Source organism: Bicyclus anynana, chromosome 5, assembly GCF_947172395.1.
Source record: "Bicyclus anynana chromosome 5, ilBicAnyn1.1, whole genome shotgun sequence".
In the NCBI taxonomy this organism is placed as follows: Eukaryota; Metazoa; Arthropoda; class Insecta; order Lepidoptera; family Nymphalidae; genus Bicyclus; species Bicyclus anynana.
This window is the reverse complement of record NC_069087.1, coordinates 6,830,104-6,849,300: the sequence shown is the minus strand read 5'-3', so window position 1 is coordinate 6,849,300 and position 19,197 is coordinate 6,830,104. Positions and strand designations below refer to the sequence as shown.

At 36.6% G+C, this 19,197-nt stretch overlaps 1 protein-coding gene across 1 annotated transcript in view; it reads left to right on the top strand.

Moving 5' to 3' along the window:
* LOC112046921 (uncharacterized) overlaps positions 1-19,197 on the top strand; it is a gene marked incomplete in the record, with an annotated part of 744,411 nt that overhangs the window by 147,805 nt on the left and 577,409 nt on the right.

The window sequence follows — 19,197 nt, the reverse complement described above, 5'->3', positions numbered from 1 at the left end:
TTGCGATTTCTCTTAAATATTTTCTTGCAAACTTGTAAATACATTTAATTTTAAAACTTACTCGAATATTTATCAAGCTTATAGATATATGTCCCGCTAGCAAGTATAACCAAAATGGCGGCTATCTGCACAGATACAGTTATAAACAAAAGTGTTTGACACGTGATACGTATTTGCCCAGTAGATTAAAGATGTCAAAAAATAATAATTGAAAATTTCGTACGCGACTGTAATTTCATCAACGTTTTACTATGGTTGTCCACCGTACGTCGCAAACACCCGAAAATGTTTTACTGCTCGTAGTTCAACTTATAAGCCGCGTACTATACCTACATAGTGACTAAAATAAAACATGGTAGAATCAGGTGTCCTAGAAAATTCTGGAATACAAATTATTGTATGGAAATTGAAATAAACATTGAAATGTGGATTTAGTTTACTGGAATCCATTAAAAAGAGATTAAAACTTACAATTTACAGTCAAAACACAAAATTGAGGCGAAGATTATTTTTGTAATGTGGCTGTCAGCGTCTATCAGGCTGCAACCGGTCGCTCTAGATACGAATCATCTTTCATTATGATATTTTTAAAATAAATTGAAACTATTTTTATTTCTGCTGTTTCATTAGGGGATAATATGACAGATTCGTCTTCATTATCGAACACAATTCTGTGTTGCTAGATTATGTCAACTAAAAATTTCTTCTTCAACTAAAAAACTAGAATCAAGTAAAATTTCGAGAAATTTGTCTTTAGGGTTCCGCATCCAAGAGGAAATGTCATAAGTGATAGCCCAGTGGATATGACTTCTGCCTTCGATTCAGAGGACGTTGGTTTGAATTCGGTCCAGAGCAACTCCAACTTTTCAGCTATGTGCATTTTAGGAAATTAAATGTCACATGTCTCAAACGGTGAAGGAAAAACATCGTAACGAAACTTGCACACCTGAGAATTTTCTTAATTCTTTACGTGTGTGAAGTGTGCTAGTCCGCATTGGACCTGTGTGGTGAACACTCATACTGAGAGGAGACTCGTGCTCAACAGTGAGCCGAATATGGCTTGTTATTAAATGATGAGTAAATGATCTAAAAGGAAAATGCAGGCCACAATAATATGGCGCCAACTTCATAAATATAGTGTAGAAAAACGAAGTTAATCATATTCAGACTGAATGTAGCAGTCGAAGTATATTTTAGTTGTCTTTCTATTTAATGTTAGAAAAATATATTGCGTATATTATAATAATATTTACGACTCAAACTATACTAATATAGCCGTCTGTATTGCGACGCCAGTTTACGGCAATGTAAAGATTCTTTGCGTGTTTCGCATGGGTCGTAAAATTATACCGTTTCTTCAGACCGGTTGAAATCATAATTTTAGTTATAAAATCGATAAACGTACCTGAGGCTCACACGCACACACACACACACACACACATCTTTATACATCTATTGGGTGAAATTAGCTTTAACCCAATCTTTTCAGCAATCGATGTCAATTTTAAGCTCCTTACCTTATCAGCTGGTAGACGTCCACTGCTGGACATAGACCTTTGCATGAACCTCCAAGCACAACTATCTCGCTCTCTCGTTCGTTGTGAAAGAGATAGCGATATTTTCGATTCCGCTGCTAATACTCAATATTTGTATTTTTTTCGTTTCGAGATATGTCGTGGTGCGTATGTATCTGGTATAAAGTATATAATTAAAATTTGGGAAGTTTATACGAAAATAGATCTGAGGTATTTAAGGATAAAAGGTTTTGTTTGAGCCATTCTTTTATACTTGCTAATTAGTTGTTTTAATTATTTTGTAGAATCTATGCATTATTTTAAAACAAAGCCTGTCTGCCTGTGATGAATTTTGATGTAATGGTAAATGGGACTTCGGAGCAAAACATAGCGTACTTTTTGACTCTAAAATAAAAATAGAAGAGGGTGAAATAGGGGTGGAAAGTTTCTATGGAAAGTCCTTAATTTTTGGAGTTACAGTTTTAAAATTTAATAATACTGGTGAGGATAAAGTCAAAGGGTAAATTGTTGCTGATTAACAAAAACTCCTTGTGTAATGTTTAGTAATAAAATCCCCACTAGTCAATACTGTTAACTCTATGTTATAACATACTGTATATCCGAGTAAGTATTGGAAAAGAGATAAAACGTGTATTTATTAAAGATAGACAAGTAAGATGGATAAACTTAAAAGGATCTCGAAGTTGACCAGCTTAATCGATCATAGGATTAAGTAACGCTTATCTCTGTACCGCGCGTGGACCTGTCTGTTACACTTTATCTTTGAAGTGAGGTAAAATAATAAAGATGTTAAGATCTTAAATTATAGCCATTTGATTAAAAGCCTGGACAGTCAGACATGCCTCATTTTATAACTGCTGAAAAGAAAAAACACAGTTTCCAGACAAACTCGGGCCCAAATTATACAAATGATACAGAGCTGAAAATTGGCCATAACATATATGTCCCACGTATGTCCCATATATGTCCCACATATGTCCCACATATGTCCCACATATGTCCCATATATGTCCCACATATGTCCCATGTATGTCCCACATATGTCCCACATATATCCCATATATGTCCCACATATGTCCCATATATGTCCCACATATGTCCCACATAATCCTATATATGTCCCACATATGTCTCATATATGTCTGTTTTTTTATTTTGGAATAAACGTAGATATTTAATAGACGTACATAATTTGATGGCAGTTCGTTTTTCTTTGCAAAACTTATTATTTTTACAGCAAAGGCCTCGCTCGCACTGCCTTTAGCCTAAACTTAGTGTTGATTAAAGTGCACGCCGTGAGTTTAGTCGGAACATCGTTTGAAAATGACTCGTTGACACCGAAGCGGGTTGACGACTCTGCGCGGTTATTGTTGCGCCGAACAATGCTCGCTTCCGACTTGTTGCAAGATGAGATACTAAACTGTCATCTTACTCGCTTTATGAGTCAGGTTGCGCAAAAATGTTCGCGCGAGATGGATATTCTAGTTTCGGAAGACATTTTTGCTTTGAATGTAGAAGTTGACATCACAAACGTGCTTGATGTGTAAATTAAGGTAACGCCCAGAAGAAACGCATTGAGTTTGTGAGAGAGAGTGCAACTAAGTATACGCGAAACTATTAGCTAACACAATGTGTTTAGTAGTCATTAGCCCGAGCGGATGCATATAGAAACGACCGAAGATTGAAGGCTGAGGTTTTCTATTTTACACTAGAGTGCCTAGTGTGAGTTTTCAATGTTTTCATACTGTGACTATTGCGTAACCGTAAACGCGAATTTCTAAGGAATTGAAACAATTGTACAGTAGTGCCACTAGCTCCTTGATTTCTGCGCGACGCTTCCGCGCCGCCGCTTACGTTACGGTAACTTGCACGTGAGCGCCTACACCCCAATTGACTTAAAACCTTATTTTGAATGTAATAGAGACTACTTTAGAATGAACAAGTTTATTGACTTACAACCTTTGTTAAATTTCCAGAGGATTTGAATGAAGGACACGGTCAATCTTGTTCATTATTTTAGTGCAATTACATCATCCGTAATAGATATAGCTAACAATGCGTTTAGTCGTCATTAGCTCAAGCAGTTGCATATTGAAAAGACCGAAGGTTTAAGGCTGAGGTTTTCTATTTTACATCATGTGAGTTACCTGCCTGATCAGATAATTTTGTTGATTCAGTCAAGCCGCAGCTATATGAGAAACTATTAGCTAACACAATGTGTTTAGCCGTCATTACGAGCGGTTGCATATAGAAACGTCCGAAGGTTGCAGGCTGACACCGACGCAGGTTAATGACTCCGTAGAAGCCATTGTTGGCATAAACAATGCCGCGGCCGAGCCAATCCTTACAGCCATTTACCTCACCATACGTTTAAGCACTCAATGGAAAATCTCAACTAATTTTACGATGAAATTAAACTAAGCAATTCCGAATAAGCTCTAAATTTGAGCTTACGACATTTAATATAACTTATACTATAAAACTTGTAACATATGAAGAAATAGTAAAACCTGTTGTTGCGGAAGAAAATTTGATAATACTGAAAGGCAATCTGTGTGCCTAATGGGAGTTTTCAATGTTTTTATACTGTTACACTGTGCAGTTGAAACAGTTGTGCAGTAGTGCGATTAGATGGCGCTGTTTCAATTCCTTAGAAATACGCGTTTACGTTAACTCGATAGTAACATTTTCAATCTGCCACTAGGCCCTCTGAAGTGAAAGTTAGCTGAAGTTATATCTATACTAATATTAAAAAGAGGTAATGTTTGTGGCATTGTAGTGGTAATCTCTGGGTCAACAAAACCGATTTTGTAAATTGTTTTACTGTTAGAAAGCCACGTTATTTGTGAGTGTCATAGGCCATATTTTATCCCCGTATTCTCACGGGAACGGGAACTACGCAGGTGAAAATGTAGGACGACGGCTAGCACTTGATAATTTCGATGATGTAAAAAACAATTTGCAGTGAACAGCGTTAGTTTACTATCGTAGTACAAGTTAATGAAGGTCAACAAATCAAAATTAGGGTCCTAGATTTGATTCTCAACTCTGTTGTTTCTATTTATAGCTTAAATTCGCTTTGAAGAAGAAACGGGAATGTCAAGTTTAAAAAAATATTTTGATTTCAATATACTGGAATTGCAGACACGCTCTAGATAGCTTGCTTGCTTTTATAACTTCAGCTGTAAAGATCTATAAATGCCAGCATGTTCGTAAATTGCAGCAATTTTATGAACAAATATTCAACTTTCTGTCTTTTGTAAAAACGAAGGCAATATTGTTTACTTTGCTTTGTGACTTTGCGATTCGTTTTAGTATTACGTCAAAAGCGTCTGCCGCTTGTTTGGTCTGCGCAAAGTGGATCAGCCAATTTAGTCTATAAAACGAAGGACGGGAAATAAACGTTCTAAAGACTAAAGACTAGGTACTGTAAAGACTGCCGTTCAAGTATTGAGGAAATAATTTATAAGGTAAACTAGGTTCCATGCTTCCTTGCAATTGACAATTGAATATGATTGGAATCTTGTTCAAGAAATACGTAAACTTGGTAAAATTATTAATTTCATGTTTTAGAATAATAATTGCATACATTGTATCCTTCAACCAACTTCCAGGTTTTGCGTGATATTATCATAAAGCACTTGATATAAAAACAGATCAGTGATAATTTGTCCATAATTATAAGAATCTTCAGTGGACTGTATATTTAAATATAACTTTCTGATTATTTGAAACATGAGTATTTTATCCTAGATAAATGAAAATCCTACTAATCTTATAAACGCGAAAGTTTGTATGAATAATTGTATGGATGTTTGTTACTCTTTATCGCCGCAACTACTTAACCGATTTGGCTTTACTCTGGGATAACACAAAGGCTTTCATCCCGGAAAATCCGTGGTTCCCGAAGGATTTGTGATGAACTAAATTCACGCAGACAAAGTCGCGGGCGTCCGCTAGTAATAAATATATACAAAAAAAAAGTAAAAGCAAAACCACGGCAACCGGTCTGAAGAATTATTGCCTCATTTGCGCAAATTAACGAAAATATAAAAATATGTGCTGTAAAATGGGCATCGACGAGGGAGGCAGAGGTTTCGGGGAGAAAAAAAATAAGTGGAGATCGCGGATAATTAATGGCCTCATTTATGTTACTGCTTTTGAGGGCTCTGATTGTGCTGACCGCTTTTTTTAATTTTTTCCCCGCGGCGGCTTTTCACGCGTTAAAATCTGTATTGTTCGACCGAAGCCGAATTGAAAATTGTTGAGTTTGGAAATCTTTAACGAATTGGCCGCCCTGTGTAACCGATCCCAGCTATGATTTTACTTCAACTTTCAAATTAAATTCGAACGTTTTAACTGGTTGAAATTCAAGGCAATATTTTAAAGTTTGTTATAAATGATTGTGGCTAGATTGTACAGCTACGGATAATAAGATTCACGGTTCGAGTCCAATTACTAACTTACTACCTTCGCCGTTACAACCCTTTTTGGGTCTTGGCCTCCTCTACCACTTTTGTCCATTAATTTTGTATCTTTTCTTCATATTTTTTTCCCACACAGCAAATTTTTACATTTTTTGGAAGTCTTCCTTTACACAATTTAGCCATCTTTTTTAGGTCTTTCCTTTCATCTTTTACCTATGGTCTCCATTTTGTTCGTCGTCGTTCGTCGAATGTTCGTCAACTATAAAATAATATACTCTGATTAGCGGACGCCCGCGACTTCGTCCGCGTGGAATTTAGTTTTTCACAAATCCCTCGGGAACCATGAACTTTTCCGGGACAAAAAGTGGCGTATGTGTTAATCCATGCTATAATATATCTCAATACCAAATTTCAGCTAATTCGGTTCAGACGTCGAGGCGTGAAAGAGTAACAAACATTCATATCATCAAAATCATCAGTTTTCGCAAATTTCAGAAAACCATGGATTTTTCGGGATAAAAAGTAACCTATGTGTTAATCCAGAGTAAATTCTATTTCCATTCCAAATTTCAGCCAAATCACTGCAGTAGTAGCGGCGATAAAGACATCCATACAAACTTCCGCGTCTTTATTATTACTAGGATTAATGAAATTTTCATGTGCAACAAACTAAAAATTAACCAATAATCCAAGATAGGACAGTCAATAGTTAACTTATTTTGGAATATAAAAACCAGACCAGTCTAATCTATTACTAATGCTAATCAATTTGGGAAATTAATAAAACCCCTAATAGACTTAGCATAAAACCCTAGACACTAGTCGTCAAGTTATTAGATCTGAAACAGTGTTATGTAGATTTTCACCGAGTCCCCGAACTGAAGTATTGTTATTCGTGACGCGTTCGTCGACCGCGTCCCGATTACGTCTGCTAGCCCTGACCCTTTGAACTCTATCGGAAAATGTCATCAGGACGTACTGTTGCGTGCGATTTTGTCCGTGTCAATAGTCTCTTTTTAACCCCCCGAAGCAAAAAGAGGGTGTTATTAGTTTGACGTGTCTGTCTTGCTATTTAATACGCGATTTTAATTTAGTTGATTGATGATTTACAAGACGGATGTCCTGGGTTCGATCCCCAGCTAGGCCGGTTGAGGTTTTCTTAATTGGTCCAAGTCTGGCTGGTGGGAAGCTTTCGCCGTGACTAGTTACCACCCTACCGACAAAGACGTACCAAGCGATTTAGCGTTCCGATACGATGTCGTGTAGAAACCGAAAGGGGTGTGGATTTTCATCCTCCTCCTAGCTTGAGGAAGAATAACCGAATGTCTGCAAATAAATATACTCGAGTGGGGTCTCAAATGAAAGCGCACTGAATGAAAATATTGAGGATTTGATCGAGAGTGTTATTAATAATTCCATGACCTTTTTCAAAAATTTTCGACCCTACGTAGTAAGCAGCTAGACTAAATAAAATACATTACAAGCGTTTTTGACGTATGGAACAAATACACGATTTTTAAATTAAGTTTTACATGAAATCCATATCTTTTATTAATTAATATCGATATATTTCGGACCCTTATTCCGTGTAGGTACTATGCGAAATTAATATTGTTTATATGAAATTTAATATGAGTCAACTAGCCTATTTATTTGCAACTTGATATTTCTAGGTTTTTGTTCAGCATTTGTCGTCAATCTCAATGAACTTCGATATCAAATGATAAGAAACATGCATGTTCTATAAGTGTACAGATCACAGGCTAATCGGTTTAATATGAAACTGATTATGTTATCGTATTGATTGAGTATTAGAAAAGTAAACAAAAATGTTATGAGTATAGATATGTAATAAGATAAGACATATTAATTGCAATTTTGTTGTAGTCAACGTGTTTCTTTTTTAATTATAATCTTCATTATCATTAATCTAGATAGATGTATTGTATAATTTAGCTTAGACCTACCACACTACTTATGAATAGTTAGTTAACTTATTGATAAACATACTTTAATAACTTTTTAACAATCCTAGAAGAACTTAAATATTCAATACATATGTCAGATTAATTATTATTATTTTTTAATCTATACTAATATTATTGGTTTGCGTTGTGTAAAATATTATATTATCTTTACTTTTTATGAATAGTTGGCTAATTAATTGCTAAACATAGTTTGATAAACTTTTTTCTAACCATACATATTCAATAGAAATGTCAAATCAATTATTATTCGTTATTCTATACTGCTATTATTTGTTTGCGTTACAGAAATGTAGAATATGTACACCCGTTAAATTTGACTTCACTTCCGATATTGCTTTGCAAAAACAACGCAATTCCAAAAGTGATTAAAAACTTCAAATTTCCTTTCAAAATCTCCATTAAACACTTGAACTTGTCAGGACTTTTATGTCTGTAATTCTTATACGAATGTTTTTCTCAGGGCCTTACCTATTTTAAATAGTTGGTTAATGGGTACGTCCTTAATTAGAATACGTAGTGAGAAAAGTGGAGGCTTCTCTTCTGTTTTAATGAGGAGGCAATAGCGTTGTCCCTTTCACACAAATTTGGCTCCACCTACCGGGCGGTGAAAATCAATAACGTACTCCAGAAGTGCGTTTGGTGTCCTACCACACTGACGTCGGTATGGGGCCGCGGCGTCAACGTAACAATTGTTTACAGTGACGTCGTTACGTTGACGCGCGTCAGCAGTTCCAACTTCCACGAGTCATGACGCAAAGACTCAATTAACAATCCCCTTTTAATTATTTCCGATCAAACAACGTTGTAGAAGTTTCTTTTTATGATTTATTTTAAATGTAGATGTGATTTTTTTAACGACATTACTTCACAGTAAAATTGAAGCCATACCTAACCTATGTATAGTTTTATAACATTTTTTTATTTTCTTGATTAAATTTTGTAAAGGTGGCAAAACACAGCATACAATAGATAAAGCAATTACACAGTATCATGCCGACAATTTATGCATATAATGAGTTTTTTTTTAAGTAATTTTAAACTCTATTTTCACTAGTTATTTTCCGCATTACTTTCTGTTGCTATTTTCCGCGACATATTTTTGTATAAATCTATGCAGCACTCAAATCACACATCTACGGTTAGCTACGATATCAAAATAAATGAATTTTCTAGGTCTTCAATATACGGCCGTTTAACCAATTTTAAGACGCAATTGAGAAAAAAGTAGGGTACTTAATATACTACATATTTATAATTATCAAGCCATATTCGGCTCACTGCTGAGCTCGAGTCTCCTCTCAGAATTAGAGGGGTTAGGCCAATAGTCCACCACGCTGGCCCAATGCGAATTGGCAGAATTCACACGCGCAGAGAATTAAGAAAATTCTCAGCAGGTTATTATTGTATGTTATTCAGACTTGTACCTAGTGCATTATAGAAAACTATATTATACAGATTATATTTTTGTTTTTGTCTTGCTATGAATGTTATACCCTTAACATCCAGTAAAACGTGTAACGGGAAGGGACTCACCGATAATTGCTTGGTTCTCGCCCTAGCGGCACCAGCACCTGCATTAATTACAAGATTTAGCGTCATCCTTTCATTTATAAGGAATAAGCCTACTCTATTTTAGTTTAAGAGCCAAATTTTAAAATCATGGATGCTTTTGTTATCACACTTATATTATAAAGGCGAAAGCTTGTATGCGTGTGTGTGTGTAAGTGTGTATTATGTTTGTTCCTCCTTTGCGCTGCTGCTACTGAACCGATTTGGCTGAAATTTAAAATGAAGATAGATAATACTCTGGATTAACACATAGGCATTTTTTTTTTTTTGAATGATTTTTGAAGATGGAAGCGGACTTACTTGCTAGGAGTAGGATGAAAATTCACACCCCTTTCGGTTTCTACACGGCATTGTACTGGAACGCTAAGTCACTTGGCGGTACGTCTTTGCCGGTAGGGTGGTAACTAGCCACGGCCGAAGCCTCCCACCAGCCAGACCTGGATAAATTAAAGTCTCAATCTGCCCAGCCGGGGATCGAACCCAGGACCTCCGTTTTGTAAATCCACCGCGCATACCACTGCGCCACGGAGGCCGTCAAATTTATTTATTTATTCTTTGTCCCAATAAATTCATGTATTCTCGAAATTGTTACTCATCAATGCCGCTATTAATTAACCGATTTAGTTGAAATTTGTATTGAAAATAGGTTATATCCTAGATTAACAAATAAGTTGTCTCAAAAGAAACCATGGTTCCTACGAGATTTGTGAAAAATGGTTGTAATAATGGTATGTAATAATGAACTCTTTCACGCAAATACTACTAACTCAATTTGGCTGTTATTTGGAAAGAAATTGTGAAAACCATAATTTTATGTAGAGGAAAGGTCAGCTAACCGAATGTAATGAAAAAATCAGCGATATAAAAATCAGAATGTTAAAATAGAAAAGAACTCGTATAATGTAATTATTACATACCTATTATTAATTTCATTAGCTGTTGCCAATATACAATGTAATATAATGTACTATAAATTCATTGTTCTTTTATTACTTTGTGACTTCATTACGGGGTTTTTCAGAGAGTTGTTCAGTTGATTGATTAGTTGCTGCGGGCTCTCTGTCTATTTCTGTGAGCGCCTTTGTGTGTTTATTAAAACGAAAGATTAATTACGATAAGGAATTTTAAGAATTCGAAACTTTGTTGACTCGGTGTTCAGAATTTAATTTAAAAATTCCGAAGTTTAACGAGACAGGTGAACCAAACTGCTAAGCGCGTTATGAATTTCGCCCCGTTGGTAGTTTCGGGAATTTTTCCCGCGGACCCCACAAACTTTATGGCTTATCCTTCGAGCGTATTCGTATAGAATTTTTTAAATCTAGATAAAAATTTTACACAGCTTTTTCGCTCTTGTGAAAACTTTGAAACGCGAAATTGTAGGTCCGGCGGTACTTTGTTTCAGAAATATAGGCGCGATTTATGAATTTCGCTTCAGTGATAACAACCTTCGCTATGCGAATGTTTGTGTACCTTTATACTCGTGTTCTTATTCACGTGGTAAACAAAAAAAAAACCTTGGCTGAGTTTGTTGTGGGCAAAGGCGAGTTTGGTACGCTCGTAACTTTAATTTTAAGTTTTCGACTATTATTACCACCAATAGATTAAATTAAATTATGACATAACCCTGACATTTCAAAAGTGCTCGTAAACTAAGCCTAATTGAAGCTCAGAGTCACACAGCGGGCGATGAAAAGAGCTCGGAGTATCTCTGCGTGATCAAATCAGAAATGAGGAGATCCGCAGAAGAACCAAAGTCACTGACATAGCTCAACGAGTCGCGAAGCTGAAGTGGCAATGGGCGGGGCACATAGTTTGAAAAGACGATGGACGTTGGGGTCCCAAGGTGCTGGAATGGCGACCCCGCTCTACAAAGCGCAGTGTTGGTTGACCCCCACCAGGTGGACTGACGACATCAAGCGAGTCGCAGGGATTCGCTGGATGCAGGTGGCTCAGCATCGTGATATTTGGAAGTCTGGGATGGGATGGAGGATGATGATGATAATGTACAGTAGCGGGAATAGTACCTTGTAATACTACGAGATAAAAAAAAGAAGAACTTTATTGCACACAAAAATACAAAAACAAATGAAACAACAAGTAAGAATTAGCATGCCTAGGCGGCCTTATTGCTATGAGCAATCTCTACCAGGTAACCCTGACGAGAGGACAATATAAAGAAAACGAGTATGTAAAGAAGTATGGATACTACGAACCGTGAAAGGAGATTGAGATTCGCGAGTAACACTTTAATCAGACTACGAATCAGAAATTTATGCGGATGCCTAAATAAATAACAATGTTTTTGGAGCACGCTTACATAAACCTTTATATTGGATCCTCACTCAAGTGATTTTAATGACAACAGTGTAGTAAAGTAGCTAAACCTTTTTCAAGCACGAATGCGTGAATAATCTATAAATTTAAGACTGTATATACCCCGTGGTTTCAACTTCGTAGTTCTCGTTCACGTGGGATGTTACGCGGTGAAGATGTAGCTTTGTAATGCTAAAGAAAAATTAAAAATCGGTTGATTAGATTTTGAGTAAAATAAAAAAAACCTCGTACCTCTTTATACTCAACAACCCATATTTGGCTCATTGTTGAGCACGAGTCACCTCTCAGAATAAGAGGGGTTAGGCCTTAGTCCAAATGAAGATTGGTATACTTCACATACGTAGAGAATTAGGAAAATTCTCAGTTAAGCAGGTTTCCTTACGATGTTTTTCCCTCACCGTTTCAGACACGTGATATTTCATTTCATAAAATGCACATAAAAGTTAGACAATGTGCAACTGTGCATGACCCTGACTGGATTCGAACCTACGCCCGCTGAATCGAAGGCAGAGGTCATATCCACTGGACTATCACGTATCACTCTTTAGAATATTAACTTTGAAAAGGAATTTAACTTTTTTTTTTTTGAATGAAACCCATTAAAGAAATTTTCAGGATTTCAATTCCATATAACTACGCTGAAACACAGGGCACAGCTAGTTAAAATTGTTAAAACAATGGAAACAAATTTAAAACAAGTTTTGAGACAATAGTGGACACATACACAAGTGTCGAATACTCCCTTTTCCTTAGAATGACTACTACTTTTAAATCATAGATATAAAAATTTCCTATCATCATCATCATATCAGCCTATGGACGTCCACTGCAGGACATAGGCCTTTTGTAGGGACTTCCAAACATCACGATACTGAGCCGCCTGCACCCAGCGAATCCCTGCGACTCGCTTGATGTCGTCAGTCCACCTGGTAGGGGGTCGATTAACACTGCGCTTACTTCTGCGCTTTTATTATATTTCCTATATTCCTTTAAAACTCGCTCGCTATTTTTACTCGAAAACTTAAAATTTAATTTCAATTGATTTGTAAAATAAAATTATTACTCGTATATTACACACACTTTCTAAAAATAATGAATTATTTTAAGCGGCATGAGCTTGCAACATATTTCTTCAATTTTAATCTAAGAGCCTTGTACCAGTTTTCATGAATGTAATTTGTGAAATTTATGAAGTTTCATATTCAGCCATTTCACTGTACTTAATCCAATAATACTTTCTTTCTACTTTCTAAGTTGTTTGAGAGAGGAAAGAAGAAGGATAATAAAATAAAGGATATAAAAGTAAAACCTATCCAATATGGAGCAATTAAAGCATCTACTTCAGTAAATCAGAACAAAACCTGTAGTAGAAAAGAGGGAGTAGATTATATTTAATTATATAGAGGTAAATATAGCCGTGATAGCCCAGTGGATATGACCTCTGCCTCCGATTCCGGAGGGTGTGGGTTCGAATCCGGTCCGGGATGTACCTCCAACTTTTCAGTTGTGTGCATTTTAAGAAATTAAATATCACGTGTCACAAACAGTGAAGGAAACACATCGTGAGGAAACCTGCATAACAGAGAATTTTCTCAATTCTCTACGTGTGTGAAGTCTGCCAATCCGCATTTGACAGAGGAGACTCGAGCTCAGCAGTGAACCAAATATGGGTTGGTAATGATGAAAATATAATCTACGTACATTTTCATTTTCTTATTTTTAACCGACTTTAAAAAAGGATGAAAGGACAAAAGACGGTGCAAAAAAACAAATGTACTCTAAAAACTCATTTGGCACCGCCTTCAGATCGATCAATAGAAAGGAATTAGGTACTATGTTATTTTTAGAGCAATGCATCTTTAAAGTTAATTTTTTGTTTAAAAGGTTTTATTTTATTACAATTATAATAAATTAAGAACTTGTTGAGTTACAACTCTATAGACTCCATTATCGCTGCATTAATTAAGTAACTTAACCCTGCCGGTTAATAGGGGCAGGGATGAGGAACTAACTCGGCTAAATTTACCCCTGATTCCATTTCTTAATTTAGTTCTAAACATAATAACCGGCCAAGTTCGAGTCGGGCTCGCAAAGTCACGAAAGGTTCTGTACCATCTATACTAATATTATAAAGCTGAAGAGTTTGTTTGCTTAAACGCGCTAAGCTCAGGAACTACTGGTTCGATTTGAAAAATTCTTTAAGTGTTACATAGCCCATTTATCGAGGAAGGCTATAGGTAATATACATTGTCCCCGTAATTTTACGGGAACGGGAACCATTTGGGTGAAACCACGCGGCATTAGCTAGTTATTTATAAAACAGCAAAAAAAAAAACGTCGCTTGTATGGGATAACCTTTAAATATTTATTTTATTCTGTTTGTAACAGACATACATCACCTGTGAAATTTTCAACTGTCAAACTTTCAGGGTTTATGAGATACAGAGCCTTGTGACAGACGGATGTACAGTTCTCTTGCAAGAAGTTCTACTGCTAATAATTATTAAATTTTAATTTATGAGACAAATATCTTAGCATTCTATGGATTCACCGTGCAGGTACCGGGTCCATCGCGTTGTAGAGAGAAAAACACCAAGCAAAGTCCAGGACTTGTGACTACTGGATGTAGGGTTAAGGAATTCCTTGACGATCGATCAACACTCCCCTTCTCTGCTCGTGTTGTTCTCCCTACCTATCCAAATTTGGTAAGATCTTATTAGAGCAGCTTTGGATACTCGTTCTAATATAGAACTAGCTGCACTTCTAGAGAGGCCTTTAAGCAATTTATAGAGAGATTTTGCTGGTAATCCTATCGCACCTACTTCTACGGCGTACAGACTAACTACAGAGCCATTTTCAGTTAGTTCATTTGTTAGGTCATAATATTTATTCACAGTTTAAAAGTGAATAAATATTATAACCTAACAAATGAATTAACTAAAAATGGCTATGTATATCTAAATTTATATGTAAATATATAAAACTTTAATTCAACTAGGCTGATGTTGTAACTGCATTAATTAAGAGCTTTAACCCTCGCGTTAATGGCGACCAAGCTCGGGATATAACTCCGCCTAAATTTCCCCTTGATTGATTAATTTGTTATTAACGTTGTCGTAACATTTTTGACGTTCATTATGACTTGTATTCAGGAAACAATAGATGAACGTTTTTTTATTATTTCTAGTCTTAAAGCTGACAGGACTTTTATTCGCGAGAAAATTGACGTAAATTTTCCTATAAAAGCTTACACCGATTTATTTAGAAGATAAAAAGAGTATAGTAAGCCATCCTTGAAAGCTATGGAAATCGCTGATTTTTTGCGAATGTATTAAAAAAGGAGTATTCTAACATGAATTTGGCTGGTGCGAGGCTTCGGCCGCAGTTAGTTACCATCCTACCGACAAAGGCGTACCGCCAAGCGATTTCGCGTTCGGGTACGATGTCGTGTAGAAACCAAAACCATCCTTCTCCTAACAAATTAGCCCGCTTCCATCTTAGACTGCATCATCACTTAGGATTAGATGGGATTGTAGTCAAGGGCTAATTTGTAAATAATAATAAAAAGAAATATTTTGATTAGGCAGCGTTGTCGATGACATCTCCCAGACGGCTTGACTTTTTCCTACACTTTCAACTATTTTTAGCTAGGCTACCAAAAACGGGTTAACTATCTGTTCAAGGCGCGGGATTTAGCATTACCAACTTTTGAACTTCTGAGCTACTAAGATTTTTTTTTTTTTTTTTTTTATTCTTTACAAGTTAGCCCTTGACTACAATCTCGCCTGATGCTAAGTGATGATGCAGTCTAAGATGGAAGCGGGCTAACTTGTTAGGAGGAGGATGAAAATCCACACCCCTTTCGGTTTCTACACGGCATCGTACCGGAACGCTAAATCGCTTGGCGGTACGTCTTTGCCGGTAGGGTGGTAACTAGCCACGGCCGAAGCCTCCCACCAGCCAGACCTGGACAAATTAAGAAAATCTCAATCTGCCCAGCCGGGGATCGAACCCAGGACCTCCGTCTTGTATATCCACCGCGCATACCATTGCGCTACGGAGGCCGTCAAAATTTTTTCGAAAAGAAGACGAACCCAATATCTCATAGCCCACATCCGGATTCAAGATCTGTAACCACTGGACAAAAGAGGCACTATCATACTTTATCTTATACTAGCTGAAACCGCGCGGTTTCACTGGTGTGGTTCCCGTTCCCGTAAAAATACGGGGATAATATATAACCTATAGCCTTGCTCAATAAATGGGCTATCTAACACTGAAAAAAATTTTCATATCGGACCAGTAGTTCCTGAGATTAACGCGTTCAATCAAACAAACAAACAAACTCTTCAGCTTTATAATATTAGTATAGATGATTGTTGAGTTGAAATATAAATCAGAGGCTACCCAAACAGTTGTTAACAAATTCCAAACACACCTGTCTAAAAGCACATTAATTTCAACGTGTGGCAAAATTATTTACCCGTTCCCGATTTTGTTTCGGCGCACTAAAAACCGTACCCCCGTTGGTAAAACCTTAAAGCACTACGCTTTCGCTGCCGTACCTGCATTAATTAAGAGACTTAACCCTCACGTTAATGGTGGCCGGGCTACGGACTTAATTCAGCCTAAATTTACGCCATGATTGAATCCCTCCTTCGATTTATTTGATAGGTATTAGAAATGACGCTGCATTTTATTTTATTTGGTCTAGACTAGGTTCTCAGTTATTTTGCCCAAAGCCAAAGATAATAGTTTTATTTAATAGGTATCTATTAGAAATGGCGCTGAATTTTATTTTATCTTATGATAGCCATATTTTGCTTGCATCAGAATATTTTTTCATCATAATCATGATGAAATATTATTATGATTATGATGAATTATGATAATGTTTCTAATATCATATATGGAGTCTATAGATAAATAATAATCATTTATTATTTGAAGCCCTAAAATTCATATCATTATCAACCCATATTTGGCTCACTGCTGAGCCTCCTCTCGGAATGAGAGGGATTAGGCCAATAGTCCACCACGCTGGCCCAATGCGGATTGGCAGACTTCACACACGCAGACTTAAGAAAATTCTCTGGTATGCAGGTTACCTCACGATGTTTTTCCGTCACCGTTTGAGACAGGTCATATTTTCTAAAAATGCACCCAACTGAAAAGTTGGAAGTGCATGCCCCAGACCGGATTCGTCGGATCCTATTACTAGTAATTGTAGGTCTAAATATAAAATCTTTAAGAGCAATTTTCATCTAATTGTTTGAATTTTCACACACAACAAAATTATTACGATAGTCTTCGTTTTAGATTATTATTTTAATCCTTTCCTTGCCACCTCGAGAACGTTAAAAGGCAATGCCCTGAAAATCTTAAACGTACATAAGAGAGCTTTGTCGTCCACTTTGAGAACCCATGATGTATCTTGATCAAGGATGGCGTTTACATTTCAGTTAATCGTTGGTTAAATAATTTGTTTTAATTCCATTGTATTGAAAACATGGTATAGGTAAACGTTAAACTAAGCTGGCGTTACCGTAGCTGCATTAATTATAAGACTTAACCCTTCCGCTAGCGGCACCGAGGCTTGGGACCAAACTCCGCCTAAATTCACCCCTGATTGATTTAGGTTCCTAAATTTCAATTCCTATTCCCACTTACGCTGATCTATGGGATAAAGTTTATTTAAACCGTTATTAATTAGAGGTAGAATAAGTTTATTCTACAAATTCTCGTCGTTCTTTTAGTTGTAAAGCGTATAAAACACAGGTACGGACGTTGTTTCTTGGATTACGTTAGTGCTTTATCTTTTGCTACTAAAGTAGCGTGCGAGTGTTTTAAATGAGATTGAGTTTCTTTCTTTTTTTTTGCAAATATAAAGGAAAAATTTACCTGTTAAAAAATAAAGGAAATGAATTTGTTATCCATTTTTGAACCCTATCTTGGAAACTGAAATTAAAGCTTTAATTTAAGAGAACAGAAAGTCCGGTATTTAGTTACATTCTTGCATACCCACATTAATTGAGTGTTGGGTTTAAATGGGTGCGATCTAGTGGGATATTAATGAGACTGATGATAAATGAAAAATGAGAAAACTTTTTATAATAAAAAATATTTCTTCTATCGCTTCTTTATTTTTATTAATTTCTAGCGCCTTGCGATTTCACCCTCGGCATTACCGTTCCAGTGAGAATATGGGGACAAAATATTATCTATGACACTTACAATCGAATGGCGTTCTGTTGGTAAATGGATTTTCAAAATCAGTTTGGTAGATCCGCACTAGGAAGCGCAGTGTTGGTTGACCCTCCACCAGGTGGACTGACGACATCAAGCGAGTCGCAGGGATTCGCTTGATGCAGGCGGCTCAGGATTGTGATGTTTGGAAGTTCCTAAAGTGGACGTCCATCGACTGATATGATGATGACATATAGTTAAGACGTTCTATTGGTAAATGGATTTTCAAAATCAGTTTGGTAGTTCCAGAGATTATATCCTACAAATATGTCTGACAGTGATATATTTATTAATCTTACAAACAAATTAGCAAAACTTGATCTTAGAGGATTTACTGGGCGGCCATACGAGTTTAGTATCGGAACAAACCACCGTCAAAGTTAAAAGCGCCCATTAAACCGGCCGTAAATCTCGCTAACAACCCACTTTGTTGCAATATTTCAACTAATTTAAATTTAGTTTAATTATCTACAATAAAATTTACATCGTAGGTATTCCGGTACATATATCTCTTTATTATTCAAGAAATATGTACTTTTATGTTATTATTTTCAAATAAGATGTGTAATCTTATTTTTATAACGTTTCACCCGTGAATTCTCCGTTGCCGTGAGAATACGGGGATAAAATATAGCCTACAACACTCTCAAATAACGTTGCCTCCTTATCATCATCTTCATATCAGCCGAAGAACGTCCACTGCAGGACATGGGCCTTTTGCATGCACTTCCAAACATCACGATCCTGAGCCGCCTGCATCCAGCGAATCCCTGCGACTCGCTTGATGTCGTCAGTCCACCTGATGGAGGTTCGACCAATACTGCGCTTTCTAGTGCGGGGTCGCTATTCTACTTTGGACGCCAACGTCCTTCGGCTGTTCGAACTATGTGCCCCGTTCATTGCCACTTCAGCTTCGCGATTCTTTGGGCTATGTCGGTGACTTTGATTCTTATTCTCTTACTAACACCCCCAGTGAAAGGGTAAAAAAGGCTAGTGAAAGAATTTCAAAATCGATACAGTAGATTACTCCTGGTAATCTCTGAATCTACTGACTCGATTTTGAAAGGTTGTTGTAGGGTACAACACCACAAACTTCAT